The sequence below is a fragment of the Macaca nemestrina genome, chromosome 13 (assembly GCF_043159975.1).
Source record: "Macaca nemestrina isolate mMacNem1 chromosome 13, mMacNem.hap1, whole genome shotgun sequence".
Classification (NCBI taxonomy): domain Eukaryota; kingdom Metazoa; phylum Chordata; class Mammalia; order Primates; family Cercopithecidae; genus Macaca; species Macaca nemestrina.
The window spans coordinates 6,115,409-6,130,255 of NC_092137.1; the positions used below are offsets into that span (position 1 = coordinate 6,115,409).

At 45.7% G+C, this 14,847-nt stretch overlaps 1 pseudogene across 1 annotated transcript in view; it reads left to right on the forward strand.

Moving 5' to 3' along the window:
* Nucleotides 1–14,298, forward strand: part of LOC105486571 (uncharacterized) — a 55,813-nt pseudogene extending 41,515 nt beyond the window's left edge. Inside the window, exon 2 of the transcript XR_011611418.1 lies at nucleotides 106–14,298. The product of XR_011611418.1 is annotated as an uncharacterized protein (transcript). The remainder of the gene's footprint in view (nucleotides 1–105) is intronic.
* The last annotated feature ends 549 nt before the right edge of the window (nucleotides 14,299–14,847 follow it).

The window sequence follows — 14,847 nt, forward strand, 5'->3', positions numbered from 1 at the left end:
GTGAATATTCAATTACATAACTTAGGGAAATGCCCAGAATAGTGTTGACACATAGTCAACTACTAACATTTTCTTTTTCTTCTTTTCTTCCCTTTTGATAAACAGGAGAAAGAGTAAATGAGAAGAAGTAGCACTTTTTCAGGTGTCAGGCTGGAGGAAGCCACTTGAAGATGAGTCTACGTCTGCCTTAGGATTGCCTGGCGGCCTGCGCCATTCCGTGTTATGTCTACTTATTTGCTCCCTGTATTCAATTATTATTTTTTTTACTTAATTCTCTCATACTGACCCTGAGAGTGACCATATTTTTAACCAATTTGGTCTTCAGCCTCAAAACTTAGCTCTTTCCTTTTGGGGTCCCTGAATCCTACCATGTGTCATGGTGGCTGTGAAGATGTTTGCCAAGCCTGCTGAGAAGGCTTATCTGTGGCATCTGAGAGCACAGATTTCAACTCTGGACCCCTGTAAACTGCCTTTGGAATTATGGACACCCAGCACTGTTTTGAAATATCAGTGGACATCCAGTTTTTAAAAGCCCTCAGAGCTTTGGGAGGCACCCCATCTCTCTGGCATGTCAGAGAACCGATTCAACCCTTCTCATCTCCTCTTCCTTCCCTCTCTTGGGCAATCAGGATGCAGCAGCAACTCACTGTGCATGTTTTTACAGCTCTTCTCCAGTAATGCTGCCATTTCCACTGCAGACCACAGGATAAAAAGGACCACTTCACAGTGGCCCAGGATACCCTTTTAAGTAGGAGGTAACTATTCAGTTTCTTAGTGGCCCATACATAAACTTGATTATGTTCTTCATTGCTCCAAGATACTATTTGTTTGTTTGTTTATTCCAGAGGGAGAAGAAAGTACTGCTTTGATCTAAAATTAAGCAAACGTTCTTCAATAAACCCCCTGTGGGACTTGACCCCTAATGGTAACCAGCAGTGGCTTTGTCATGGCCCTGCCCACTGGGGGCAGGCATGTGCCAGGGCCAGGGTAGGCTGCCAGCTGGTGAGCACAAATAGGTGGCTGGTGGAGCTCACGCAGTGGGAAGGGCAGATGGCTCCATTCTGATTTCTTAGCAAGCCGCTTCCCTGGGAGGGGCTTTCCCTTCAGTGGAGTCTGTGCCCCCAGCCTCAGCTGTCTTGGAGCAGATGTGTATACTTAGAGATGGGGACCTTTTCACTGTAAATACTGCTCACATGTTCCTAGGCTGACTTTACTATGTGCAGAGCCTCTTCTCAAATATCCAAATCCCCTCTGCTGGGTACTACAGAACAGATGTTACCCTGCCTCCTATTACATTAATTTACGAACTTTACATATGCTGAGTTACGGACCCTAAGCTGTTGCATGTGCTTGACTGTTATGTTCCAAAAAGTATGTTTTTATGGTTTTGTGGAAACTGTGCTGTTCTGCTTTTGCAGACTGCGAGATTCTGATTTTTTGTTTTTTTTCTCATCAGCAATTATCCTTGTCCTGGAACATCAGAGCTTGAAGAAGGAATTCTAGCAGCTCACCTCTCTCCTTCCTAATCCTGATGACTAGACGCTTAGAGAGAGGCAGTGATTTCTCTGAGTTTACCAGATTCAGTGACAAACTTAAAACCCAAACCCCTTCTGATTTCTAGTCAATCCGGCAGCCTTCATTTACCCAAAGTTCACTTTTGATAGTATAACTTTTATACACTGTGACACGACGTATTTTAAAAAACAGTTTAGAAATGTTTAATCTTTCTTTGAAATACTTTTTAAGGTCAGGCACCATGGGTCATGCCTATAATCTCAACACTTTGAGGGCCAAAGTGGTAGGATCATTTGGGCCAAGATTTCAATATCAGATTGGGCAACATAGTGAGACTCCATCTCTAAAAACTTAAAAAAATAGCCAGGTGTGGTGGCACATGCCTGTAGTCCCAGCTGCTTGGGAGGCTGAAGTGGGAGGATCTATTGAGCCTAGGAGGTGGAGTTTAAGTAAGCCATGATTGCACCACTGCACTCCAGCCTGAATGACAGAGCTGTCAAAAAAAAAAATTAGTTTTATAGTGCAGTTTTAGGTTCAGAGCAAAACTGAGTGGAAGGTACAGGGATTTTCCATATTCTTCCTGCCCCTCCAACAAATATGCCCTGTCTCCCTCATTATCAACATATCTTCCCAGAGTGGTACACATTTTATAATTGATGATCCTACACTGACACGCCATCATCACGATGAGTTCATAGTTGACACGAGGGTTCGCTCTGGGTGTTGTGCATTCCAGGCGTTTGGACAAATGTGTAATGACATGAATCCACCATTTGAGTATTATACAGATGAGTTTCACTGCCCTAAAGTCCTCTCTGCTCCACTGATGCTTATTCCTTCGTCCCCCTGCTCCCTCGGCCCCTGACAACCACCGATCTTTTTATTGTCTCCATAGTGTGGTATTATTTAATGTGTTTTGAAGTTGCACTGTTGCCCCAAGACATCATATGAGTAGAGGGTTAACCACCTCAGCCAAGAGTAATTTGGTCTGGGGAGGTCTCCACCGTCAGGACGAAGGCATTTCAGAACCATCTTAACAATAGTGTTCCCATAAGTAACCAGACACTGTTTGTATCCATGGCAACATGGCTCCACGAGCACTGCTTCTGTGGAGCAGCTGCCCTTCCTGGGCACTGTCAAGAGTTGTTCTTCTTTGACATCCACTCCCTTCTTGCCCTGGCACACACCCCAGCCCAGGCACCAGGCATCCAGGGCCTTCTATGACTTTCCAGATGCACTCCTTCACAGCTGGAATGTGGTTGGCTTGTGGACTTGTGTTCCCAGCATAGTGAACAGTGGGCACTAGAAGCCAGTAGGCACTCAACTGATGATTCTTCAGTGAAATAATTGATGTCACATTTAGGTCTGTTTTTCTTGTATGTTACACCTTCTGTTCTTCAACAGAGCCCCCACAATATCCCAGAACTTTGAGGTCTTATCTGGGGGTTTCCCAGATGTTGGAGTACCCAGGTATCACCTGCTGAGCCAGTTTCCCTGGCCTCACCTGCAGAGGATTGGCATCAGTAAATCTGGGACAGGTCCAGTACTTTGCATGTGAGCACAGACCCAGGTGTTTCTGAACCTGGTGGTCCAGGGAATGCTGCAGGAAGGAGCCAATAGGACTGCATGCCTTAGGGGCAGTGGGTCTCATCCATCTCTATCTATGGCAGTGACTACAAGCCATGCCCAGGCCACATGGACACATGCCTTTAGAATTGTTTTGTGGGATGGATGAGTTACAGAACTGGAGCCCTAAGACTTGAGTTCTAATTTCAGCTCTGCCAGTTGCTGGCTGATTGAAACTGAACAAGCCATCTGCCTTCCCTGAGACTGTCTCTTCTCCTGTGAAATTAGGACATTAGAATGCATGAAGATCTCTTTATGTCCTTAATAACCTGTAAGTTTAAGAATCTAGGAAAGCTCCATGCTGGTGGCTGCAGTTATATCCCCATATCCTCAATTCATCAAGAAAGAGTCACAAATGGCAGCAGGGTTGTGTCAACTGCTCTCCTTAGCAGCTATCGTAAGTGAATTGCCTTTGTCATCTTCCCCAGCCACCACCACACTCCCACATGGCCACCATCACCTGAACCATCTGACAGTGGGGGTTCCCTCCTAAAACTGAGATGCAGAGCCCCACCGCAGGCCTTTCTTGCTGGCTGCTCTCCACTCCCACCCAAAGGCTCAGTTTTGCTGGGCTGCACACCTCCGAGAACTCAGTTCTTGGTGTTTTATGTTGTTTCATACCCACTAGTGTTATAGAAACTGCTGCAGACCAGGGACCAAAAGTCCACAGGTTCTACTTCTAGCAGTGACACTAGTGAGACGAATGACTGCTGGCAAGTTACTTTATCTATCTGTCCCCACCTTCCATGTACAAAATTGGGTCTCTATGCACATTTGTGGTTCTAAATCCTGGAGTCCAAATCAGAATTCTTTGTGCAAAATATACGTAGCTAGGTCCTAACCTTGGAGATCCTGACTCAGTCCAGGGAAAGATGCAGATCTTGGGGAGGAAGCAGCTCTCCAGAGGAGTCTCGCCTTCAGTGAGTGCCAAGATCACTTCTGTCCCTCGGTTCACAATGTTACCCTAACTAATCCATACTCTGATGTCACCTGCTAGCAACTTACCCTGTGGCATCAAACCGGTACCCCGTTTGCAGCTAGTACAAACACTTCTTTACATTTAAGTTTTGTTTACGAGATTTAGCCTATAATAATAGAGGCTGCCAGATGGGTTTCAAATGTGTATGTTCCATTGCTAATAGGAAAAACTGCATCTATTATAAAAATTCTCTCTAGGAGCTTAACACAGAGGCAGGCCTTGTATTGCAAGCATTTGAAATCCCATAACCGTATTCTGAACTGTGTTTTCAATCACCTGAGAACATTTCTTGAACGCTAGTCTTTGCTTAGAGTGACGAACCTATTAAGTGGTTCCGTGAGTTAAGTTTGCATCTAAGCAATGCCTGAATCGCAGGAGGAAGCCAGGAGTTGTGTCTGGTTTTCTGGCCATACAAATGGCATGTGGAAAAGTCATTGTGTATTATTAATATCCTTTGATGTATATTATTATGACTTTCTCACAACACTAATGTTATTGGTTTTTATTAATGTTATTTTTATAACAATGCTAATATTATGAGCTAAAAGTTTCGGAGCGTCTGCTGGGTGCTAAAAATTCTTATAAACGCTCAACATGCATTAGCTCCTAACAACACTTTGAAGTGATTCTTATTGTCCTCACTTGACATATACAGGAAATAAAAACCTGACCATTAGACCGAGCATGGTGGATCATGCCTGTAATCCCAACACTTTAGGAGGCTGAGGCGGGCGGATCACCTGAGGTCAGGAGTTTGAGACCAGCCTGGCCACCATGGTGAGACCCTGTCTCTACTAAAAAACACAAAAAAAGTAGTCGGGCACGGTGGTGAACACCTGTAATCTCAGCTACCCGAGAGGCTGATGCAGGAAAATTGCTTGAACCCGGGAGGCAGAGGTTGCAGTGAGCCAAGATCGTGCCATTGCACTCCAGCCTGGGCAACAAGAGCAAAACTCTTTCAAACAAACACGCAAACAAACAAACAGAAAACTAAGCATGTGAGGAGTTTGGCCTGGGTGGTGGAGCTTGTGAGCTATGAGCTGGAATCTGAGTGAAGGCTGGGCTGGTGGAAGGAGTTCACTCAAGCTCCCAAGGTATTCTGTCCTCCAGGACTCTGAACCACCTGGGAGGAGAAGCAATTGTGGCAGGCCTAACACCTCTTCTTTCCCAAACCCCAGGAGCAGGTTCTGTGTGTTACAACCATTGAGGTCACATTCTTGAAGTGCATTTTGGGGAAGTCATTATTTTGGCTGCAGCAGGGACTAATGTATCAGTCTGTTAGAATTCAGAAAAAGGTAAGCAAACAAAAAAGGTGTTGGAATTATTCTCTTCTAGCATTTTGAAATGTACAATTGGTTAATGTTAACTATAGCCACCATGATGTACTGAAGACCAGGCAGGTCTTATTCTTTTTATCTAACTGTACATTTGTACCCATTAACCTAATGCTCATAGCATCAAGAAAAGATCAATATTTAAGGTGACAAATATCCCAATTACCCTGATTTGATTATGTGAATGTGTTGGATTATCATATCTACTCCTAAAATATGCACATCTAATTGTATCAATGAAAATAAAGACAAAAATTAAAGCTTTTACAGTAGAAAAAGACTTTTGACAGACTTGCTTGGAATGAATTACTGCTTTTGGTAACATAGTTTTAGAAGAGAGATTCACATTTAATGTTACTTTGTGCTAAGCACTGTAATCCATGCCTGGGTGCTCACAGCGCTCCTCTGGGACCAGGCATCACCATCTCCTCTGCAAAAGGAAGGTCAGCCTGTCGTCAAGGCCACAGGATAAATGGCTTGGCTGATTTAGGAAACCCAATTGGTCTTATTACAAAACATGCGCATCTGCCCTTCACCAGGTGATTTTTCCGTAGGATTATCTTCGAAAGTCCGACAAAGCTCTGTTTCGCCATGTCAGGCAGTCTGTGACCAGGATCACCAGGTATGTGACATCAGGAAGGGGCTGTGTGGCCACGCTCCATCTCTGGTCCTGTAGGCTTCTGCCTTCAGCTTTCTGAAGGGAGCTGAACTAGAGATTGGGCCCAGCTTGGCAGCGCAGTTTCAGGAGAGCCAGGATACAAACCATTCCAGTCTCTATTCCCACAAAGGAGAAGCTAAACCATTTTTTATTTGCCCATTCTAAGTGCCAAGTAATGTGCAACTGCTTCACATAAACCTTCCAGCCTTCCAGCTGACTCTGCTTTCAGGAGATATCCTTATGTCCCTTTTGCATGGCTTAGGAGACTGAAGCATGTAAGAATTGAATGAGGGGTCAAGGGTCACACAACATGTGAGCACGAAACTGGGACTCTCCTGGGGTATCAGACCCCAAAACCAGTGGTCTTCGCTTGATCTTAGCCAATGTCCAAGAAGCAATAAGGTCAGTGCTTTTGACACATGATTGTGCCTTTTACTTTGGGAGGGACTGTGGGTCCACTCTGCTTTTAACAGTAGGAAATTAAATATTTACATTTGGTTCGAGTTTGGCCCCATGACTGTCCAGCTTATTTCCTGTCAAAGGCCCAGATTCCTTGTTTTAAAGTAGAGGGTGAATTTGTGTAATGAGGAGGGATTGGGCAAGTGTAGAACACACTCTTTCACCTGCAGATTCACACTCCAAACACAAAGAAATACTGGATCATGTATGGCATATTTTAAAAGATGCCATAGGCATAATTAAAAAGCACAACAAAATTATATTTTCTCACGTCAGAGAGCAGAATCTTATGAGTTGTTGAGATGAAAACTGTATCTTAGGGGCTGAGAGCCTAACATCTGCCTGGGGGTATTTGTGGCCCTTGCAGCTGTTGTGTGCTGTGAACATTAGAACTGAGCAGCTTTATAAAGCCAGGAACAAGGGTAGAGTTCCTGTGTCTCTGAATAGAAACTAGCAATGCTTAGCCTTCTGTACCAAGGAATGCATCACAAAAGCTAATGCTGGGACTGGGCCTGGGGTGGGACAGGAGTCACACAGAGGAGTCAGGACCCCAAATGTGGCTGGTGTGAGGGGCCTCAATTCACACTGTCTTTGCCGTTTGGAAAAAGGTGCGCAGGAATTTAAGGTAAAAGCTGATCTGGAACAGATTACAATCCAGAGGCCTCAAGCCCATCACAAAAATCATTGCCCCAGTGAAGATGCCTGCAGAGCTCAAGGGATTTCTGAGACTCCATGGGAGAATGATTCCTAAGGAAGGTGCCCCCCCAGCACCTATGGAGACTCATCACCATGAGGGCAAACAGGCTCTGTAAAAGGAGAATTCACCTCTAAGGAGCTGCAGACAATAGAGGGATTAAAATGGGCCTTTGATCATTCAAAAAGCATTTTAAAGGAAAAAATAAAGTAACATAATCCAAATTCCAACCGGAGACTTGAAAAAGAAGGTAGTAACAAAATGGAAAATAAAATCACTGAAATAAAGCAAGTGAGTTGGACTAGAATGTCTCCTGGCCATTAGCTCTGTCCCTGGCTGCAAGGTTCGTGGGGACTGTGCCTCCCTTGACCTTGAATCTCAACACCCTAGCACAGTGCCTGGTTCTGGGAAGGTTCACAGTACACATGTACCTCCCAAATGGATGGATTGCCAACCTAAGTGTTTGTAGGAAAGTGTTATTTTCAGGCACTTCAGGTGTGTCAGATCTTTTCTGTTCTAGCCAGGCATTGTGGACATCACCTCAGTGTGTGAGGGAACGAGCTGCATTGGTGGAGACGAAACCAGCAGGAGCACAATAGCGACCCATTTCTCTTGTCTTACGCACTGCAGTGGAAATAGCCCAGTGTGCATGGTGGATTTTATAATGGTGTCGTAGAAATATAGGGGGTTTCCTCTATGAGCTTGCTGGCTTACATGAGCTCTTTCTCTGCAGCATTTCTCTAGCATCTCCTGTCACATCGTTTATTGTGTTCACTAGTCCTGTGCTAACGAGGATCTTTGAAAAATGACTGGTATGGTAATGATCTACGGAACTTACTGTAGATAGCAATTAAATATGGTTAATGGCGGGTTACACTGACACATTAAAAGGCCTACAGGCTGCGATTTATGAAGACAGCTCTGCTGCCTCCTTTGTATGTGATGCATTTCTCTGGTTTCTGCTTAGGCTGTCTGGTCTCGGAAGGGAGTGATTTCCAGGTCTTCCCCACCATCACTCCAGTTGCCAGTCCACCCAAAATCACATTAGCAGGCTTTATTGTCCCTACTGCACCTCCTAATGCCCTCAGGGTGCTTGAGGTAGCTTTTTTCCTCTATGAGCTTGCTGGCTTACAAGGTAAGGCCTAGGTCAACATTTTGTTGTGCAGAAAAGGCATGTGCTATCAGAGGAGAAAATTTAGATACAATATTGAGATGATTCTTATAAGTGATGCAAGATAATTTGACGACAAGAATTGAGATTATATGCTGAGATCTTACTGTCTTAAACTTTGTTGATTTCTGAAAATAATAGAAATGCAATCCTGGCTAAAGGAAGAGAAGTAGCCTAGCTCACCAGTGGCCAGGAAACTCTGTAAATAAGTATTGCCTTTACGCAGCAATCTCACCTAATATAAGACTCCAGATGGAAGATAGCTCCTAAGAAGTCAAAACACAAACCAAGATCATGTAAATTACTCTCATGTGAAAAATAGGCAAGAGATAACCAACCCAGTCCCAACTGTCTCACAGCCACACGGGCACCCTGTACTCATGGCTGCCACATTCTTCAACATTTGCACTTTTGTTAACAGAGTTAAAGTAGAGCCAAGATAGGCTCTTTTACCAAGAGCATATTGACTAACTACAGATGCAATGCTAATAACAACATGTGTAAAACAAGATCTTAAGATACTGTTATGTTTTTCTCCCTCTTTTGTGGCCAAGAGTGTGTGCTCTCTTGCCTTTGTAGATTGATCACGTTTTTGGGTGATAGGACCAAAAGCAAAAGTGTCTAGGGCACTAGGAGACAAGGCAAGCCATTATCTGTGAAAGCCTGGGTTTTCTGCGAGGAAGCATGCTGGACACTGTCAGTAGAGGGAGAAGTCATGGTGTGAAGTTTTCCATGATGAGAGATAAGGACAGCTAGGTCATGGGGATGCAGAGGATGTTCTTGTTGTTGATGGTGTTGTGGTTGTTGTACCCCAAGTCCCTGGGACAAGACGGCCCCATGTACACAGAGGTCGTGAAAAATGTGAGGACCCTGGACACTGAGTGTCACAGCTTTGGGGACAGTGATGATGGTGATGATGCGTCCCTGTGTCCCAACTCAGCTCAGTCTGCTTATCTAAAAGGGACAGAGAGTACCTCTGTGGGCACAGTTGGAGCTGAAGAGCAGAGAACTTTTCTTTGGTATTTGGACTCTACGGAAACTTTGGGAATTGTGTTAAAGTCCAGGAGGAATGGCTGAAAACATGAGTGAGATAAATGTGCAGCTAGGAGGTTGCAGATAAGTTAGGATCTGATTTTATTCAATTGGGAGGAACCATGGCCAAGCATAATTCTTCTGGTGGATTCTGAAGTTATTTTCAATTTGCCCATAAGATGAATTTTCCTGAAGAAGGAAGGATGTGGAAGCTGATGCTGAGGCCTCATTTCCACATGTGAATTTCTAAGAAACTACAGCTTTCATCCAAAGTGGAGATGAATGGCACTGGGGTCCATGTTGCCAGAATGCCTGGAGACAAGGAATGAGGACTTGTCACCCAAGGCATGGGATTCATAGTGGGCACAGGAGTGGAAGCCACAGACTTTGTGGAAATAACTAATTCACCCAAATCCAAGGCGTTTTCAACTGAGAGGCCTGGGCTAAGGATAGAGATTTGAGCCTTAACTGAGACATCCTACTGGGAAGTTGCATCAATGGTCAGTATCTAAGGCCACAGAAAGTGTCACATGACGGTGCTTCACAGGGCCCCACATTTAGGACGTTTGTGTACTCAAAGAGAATCTTTGATGACCATGACTCAGAGAAACTTTTAATAATTTAAAACAGGTTTTGGATCATGTTGATGATGACAGATGGTGCAAGCCACCTACTAAACCCCTCTGGGAGGGGTGGTATTTCTGCCTTGTTCTGAGGGCAGAAACGTGACATGGATGTGGAGGCTCTGGGCAGGGAGATGTGAAGCTGGAGGCACGGCTCCGTCTCCCTAGAATGGGTGTGGCCAGGGCAAAGCTGGGACATCCTCAACCCAAAGTTTTGCACAACTGGATTTGAACTCCTTGTCAATATTCCTAACCAGTGGTGACGTGGAAGGGAGAGGAGGAGGAAAAAAGGATGGCTCTTCATCAAGAGCAAAAGCAAGAAGTTCAGATAGGAGATTTCACTTGGCTTTTCCAGTCTTGGGTGGGGACCCATGGTGGTAGTGAAGAGCTCTGGAATCATCCAGAGAAACGAGCATGGGTGCCCTTTAACAGGTTCCAGATAGCCAGTTACTGCAGAACAATGTCCTGTTACCAGAAGCTTATTGCAGACCTTATAACCTGAATCATTGCATTGGCCCAGGGCACACCCAGGAGGGTGGTTTGGGAAGAAGATTCCAGGCTGAGATAAATACCGACATCTGATAGGAAAGCATTTCAGAGACAAGCTCCGAGAGCTTTGGAAAGTGGAACATTCACCCTCTTCCCACAATTTATAAAGGGACTGGCAGTGGTTGTTTTGGGGAGGATAGTAATGGGGAAAGAGAATTGGGTATGTTACGGCACACAGAACCAAAAATGAAGATTCCTAAGTAGTAATCTAATAGCTAGGGAATTGTTGGGCAATTTCAAGAAACTCAAAAAGTGTTACAGAGAGGAGCCCCTTGGAGTTTGTAGGAGACTTGGTTTGTCCATCTGTCCCCAAGGCCCAGAAGTAGTTGACAAAGAGACCCAAGTTGTCCCCTGGATGCCAAACTTGGGGAGAGAATGGTCCTGGGTGGCAGCCCCTCCCCATCCAGCCTCAGTCAAGTCTGCCTGCAGGTACCTATGGAGTTGCAGTGTAGCCATTTTATTAATGGTTTTCTGCTTTGGCTGGATTTCAGACATAAAGAAGAGAAGAAGGAAAGGTCTGGGTGACCTGCCCCTTCCGATAACTCTAAAGTTGCACACATCTCCTCTGCTCATATTTGATGGGCTGGGACTTAGTCACTAAGCCACACCCATTGCAAAGGTGCTGGAAAGCGTTGCATTCTCTGATGACCACATGCCCAGCCAAATATTGGCGTCATCTATTCCTACATAATAAGACATAAGTAAAGTGCAGTCACTGAGAATCGCTAGCAGTTTATAACACAGGTATCTTGACAGCCCAGAAGAGACACTGGGTTGAGTTAAAATAAAAACTGGAGTAAATACAATGAGAAGATAGAAAGCCTGCTAAGAACACTGGGGTACTTGAGCGGAACTTTAAACAGTGTCTTTGCTAATGTTTATGGTAACTGTTCAGATAGTCTGTTTCTTTAAGCTAATTGTTTTCTGATTGTAGAAGCAATAATAACTCATTGTATCTTGCTTGAGAAAAAATTAAAAAGTATGAAAAATCAAATATAATTATCACACTACCAAGAGGTATTACTGCTTCCGTGTTGATATGTGTTCGTCTTGTATTTTCTACAGATGCACACCCACACAGACACGTTCATGTTTATATTATAATTTGAATGCATGTATTTATATCTTATAACTGGATTTCTTTCACTGAAATAATTTGATCAGGTATCTTTTCTCTTGGATGTGTCCTAAGAGTTCTTTCTTTCTCTGATAGAGCCAGATCAAGGAAAGAGACAGGAAAGCAGATGATTGTACCTGCCTTCCCTAAGTGCACTCGGGAAGAGAAGGATCATCTCAAAAAGGGTTAAGGAATGAGAGCATGGAAATCACTTACACACGCGGTGGTGGCTTGGACTTTGCCAGTGAGCCCTGCCTGCCCGCTCGGCTTCTATTCACTCAGGCCCAGCTTGAGCTTCTCCTCCAAGTGCTGGTAGCAGTCATTTATGAGGGAGGAAAGGAGGAGAATAAACACGCTTCTCAGCTCCCAGGCACTCTGTGTGTGTAGACAGAGGCGCGGGTGGATGGGAAACCTCAGCACACCCGTGATCCTCACCAAGGCTGGAGACCTGCAGTGCACACTCCAGGCCGGTGGAAATGGCTCCACCTGGGTCCCTCTAGTGCTCCTCAGCTGCCGCATTAGGGCACCTCGCCCGAGTCCACGTATGGGATGTACCTGTCTGTGGCCCACCTAAGGTGTGCGGTCCTCCTGGAGTGCCGGGCACAGCCTCCTTGCGTGGGCTTCAGCGGGAATTGAAAATTGCATTTCTCAGGGTCAGCTTTTCCTTGCCCCATAGGCTAGCTTTAGTAACTACCAACGTGTGTGCACGTGTGTGGGTGTGTCTGTGTGCGCACACGTGTGTGTTAGTGAGTGGGAGAAAGGAAGGGGAGGGGAGATCCAGCTATGTAAGCACGTTATTTATTCCCAAGCCTGTTCTAGTTAGGGAAATATTCCCTAGGATCTCAGTATGAATTAACATTCTTTAAACACACACACACCACACACACACACACACCCATGCGCGCGCCTGGTGCTCTCCTTCTCCTCCTCCTGACATGATGGACAGGAGGCACAGCCCAGGGCCCTGCTGTGCCCACGAATCTCTCTGGGGCTCTTCTTTCCCTGGGTCTTCCAGGAAGGTCTGAAAGAGCCCGGACCCTGCTCCCCATTTCTTCCCAGCTCAACCTCCACCTCCCCCGACTTCAGGCGCTGAAGGAGGCAGGTTTCTTCTTTGTTAAGGATCCAGCGGGCAGGCACGGAGGGTGCTGGACGGGCTGAAGGGGGTGGAGGGAGAAGCCACCCTGCCACACGGGCTCCTGTCTGTCCCTGCAAGAGCCCCCCACCCTGCACCAGCTGCCGGCAGCATCCTGTGATCCCTGTGTCAGATTTGTCATGAGGGCTATATATTTGGAGAGAGAGAGGAAAAGGCAGCTAGCCCAGGAAGGAATCAACCCCACACGGATAGTGGCTGCATCTTAAATATTTCCAGATAGCACATAGCCCATTAAAAGCCCACATTGCAATGCCTTGGAGGGCGGCTGCCTTTCCCTGCCATACCCCGGGACCGTCGGTAAAGCACAGGCTTTGTCATCGTCTGCGTTTTCGCCTCGGCGCTGTCCTGTCTCAGCAGCTCCTGACTCAGCTGAAGGGGGATGGTGAATAACGCATCCCCTAGGGAGACGCGCTGGGACTGCGGGGCACAGCCGAGCGAGCAGAGGGAGCCCCTCGGGCTTTCTCTGTGTCTGCCTCCATCTTACCGTATCCAGAGACCACGCTAAAATGGTGGCTGACGTGGAGACAGGGGAAGCTCCTTTCTAGTCACGGCCACAAGGCAGGAGGCTGAGGTGCTGTCTAGGTAAGAAGCAAATCTTAACCTTGGGTCTCCTTTCTGCACATGTAACCCTGTATGGTGATCTCTCTAACGTTCAGGGAGCTAAGCCACAATGCTTTCATTTTTTCCATTCATTTCATTTATTTATTTTGTGATTTTATTTTACCTGCACAGCTTCACCCCTAAAAGGTCTCAGGAAATAACCCTTTCTGTCTGCTTTTCTTTCTTTTTATAAAAGAATCGCATTGCCTTTGCCTCGTAGGCTCAGTTGGATCTCCAAGTGGCGGTACCGTTCTCTCCACTTCAAAAATACACAGAAACATGTGGAAATGTTCTGTCACACAGATTGAAAAGCATGTGCACCAAATTTTCACAGACCTGATTCGAATGTAGATAAAAGTGCAAAATCCAGAGGGGGGAACACGCTATGGAAATCCTGCCTTCTATACTATAATTTAATCATCGTGTGCCACAGAATGTCTTTGCATAAATTACAACCACAATGATAGCATCACTTTCACAAAAGGTGGCCTCTAATCGATCTGACTCTCCAAGAGATGGCTGGGTTTTTCAAAGCAGAGAAATGATGCCCTGCAGTCTTAAAGAGCTGTTGATTGCACCTGGGGCTCCCGTGGCTGGCGCCCATCGAGCAGCCCATCCTAGCTGTTCCCTTGTTCAGCTGATTTTCTTTTTTATCTTGACATTTGCTAACCGCTTTTTTTTTTTTTTTTTTCCGGGAAGAGAGGATTATTGGCAACTGGCACCACCCCCACGTCTGGAGGAGGGACGTTTCTAGGATGACCCCCAGAGTGGAGAAATAGCCGAGGTAACCTTTTTGCTATAAATTTCTTCCCCTGCCTCCGTCTTCTGTTCCTTTCCTTTTCCCCATCCCTTGAACAAACATGATTTTTAAATTCCCCTCATTTTTAGTGCTTTGGAGTCTTCTCAGATCTGGAGGAGAACAGTTCCTGAGCTGCGCTGAGCAGTTCCGGAGCCCTGGCTGCCTTTCCCCGGGCCCAAGCCCCCAAGAAGAGAGTCCTTTTCAGGACCATGGGAGCATGTTTTAAAAGGCTTTCTATTGAAGCAAGGCCGTCAGCCAGCCGTGCGTGTCCGCATTGTGGTGGTCCCAGAGCCTTATGGACAATCCCTTTGAAAGAATAGGGTTGGGAAGATTCTCAGGACAGAAGCGGCTAATTTCCATCCTTGGAGCTTTATCTCACAAAGGATATTTGATAGAAAGAAAAAATGGAGTCTGTGGAAGCTTTGCTCCTATTTCCAAATGGGTTGACTCTGGATGGAAAGGCATATTTTCACATTTTTCCCAATAGAGGAAAGCTTTTAGTGCCAAAATCCTCAAAGGAGAATGAACATCACACATC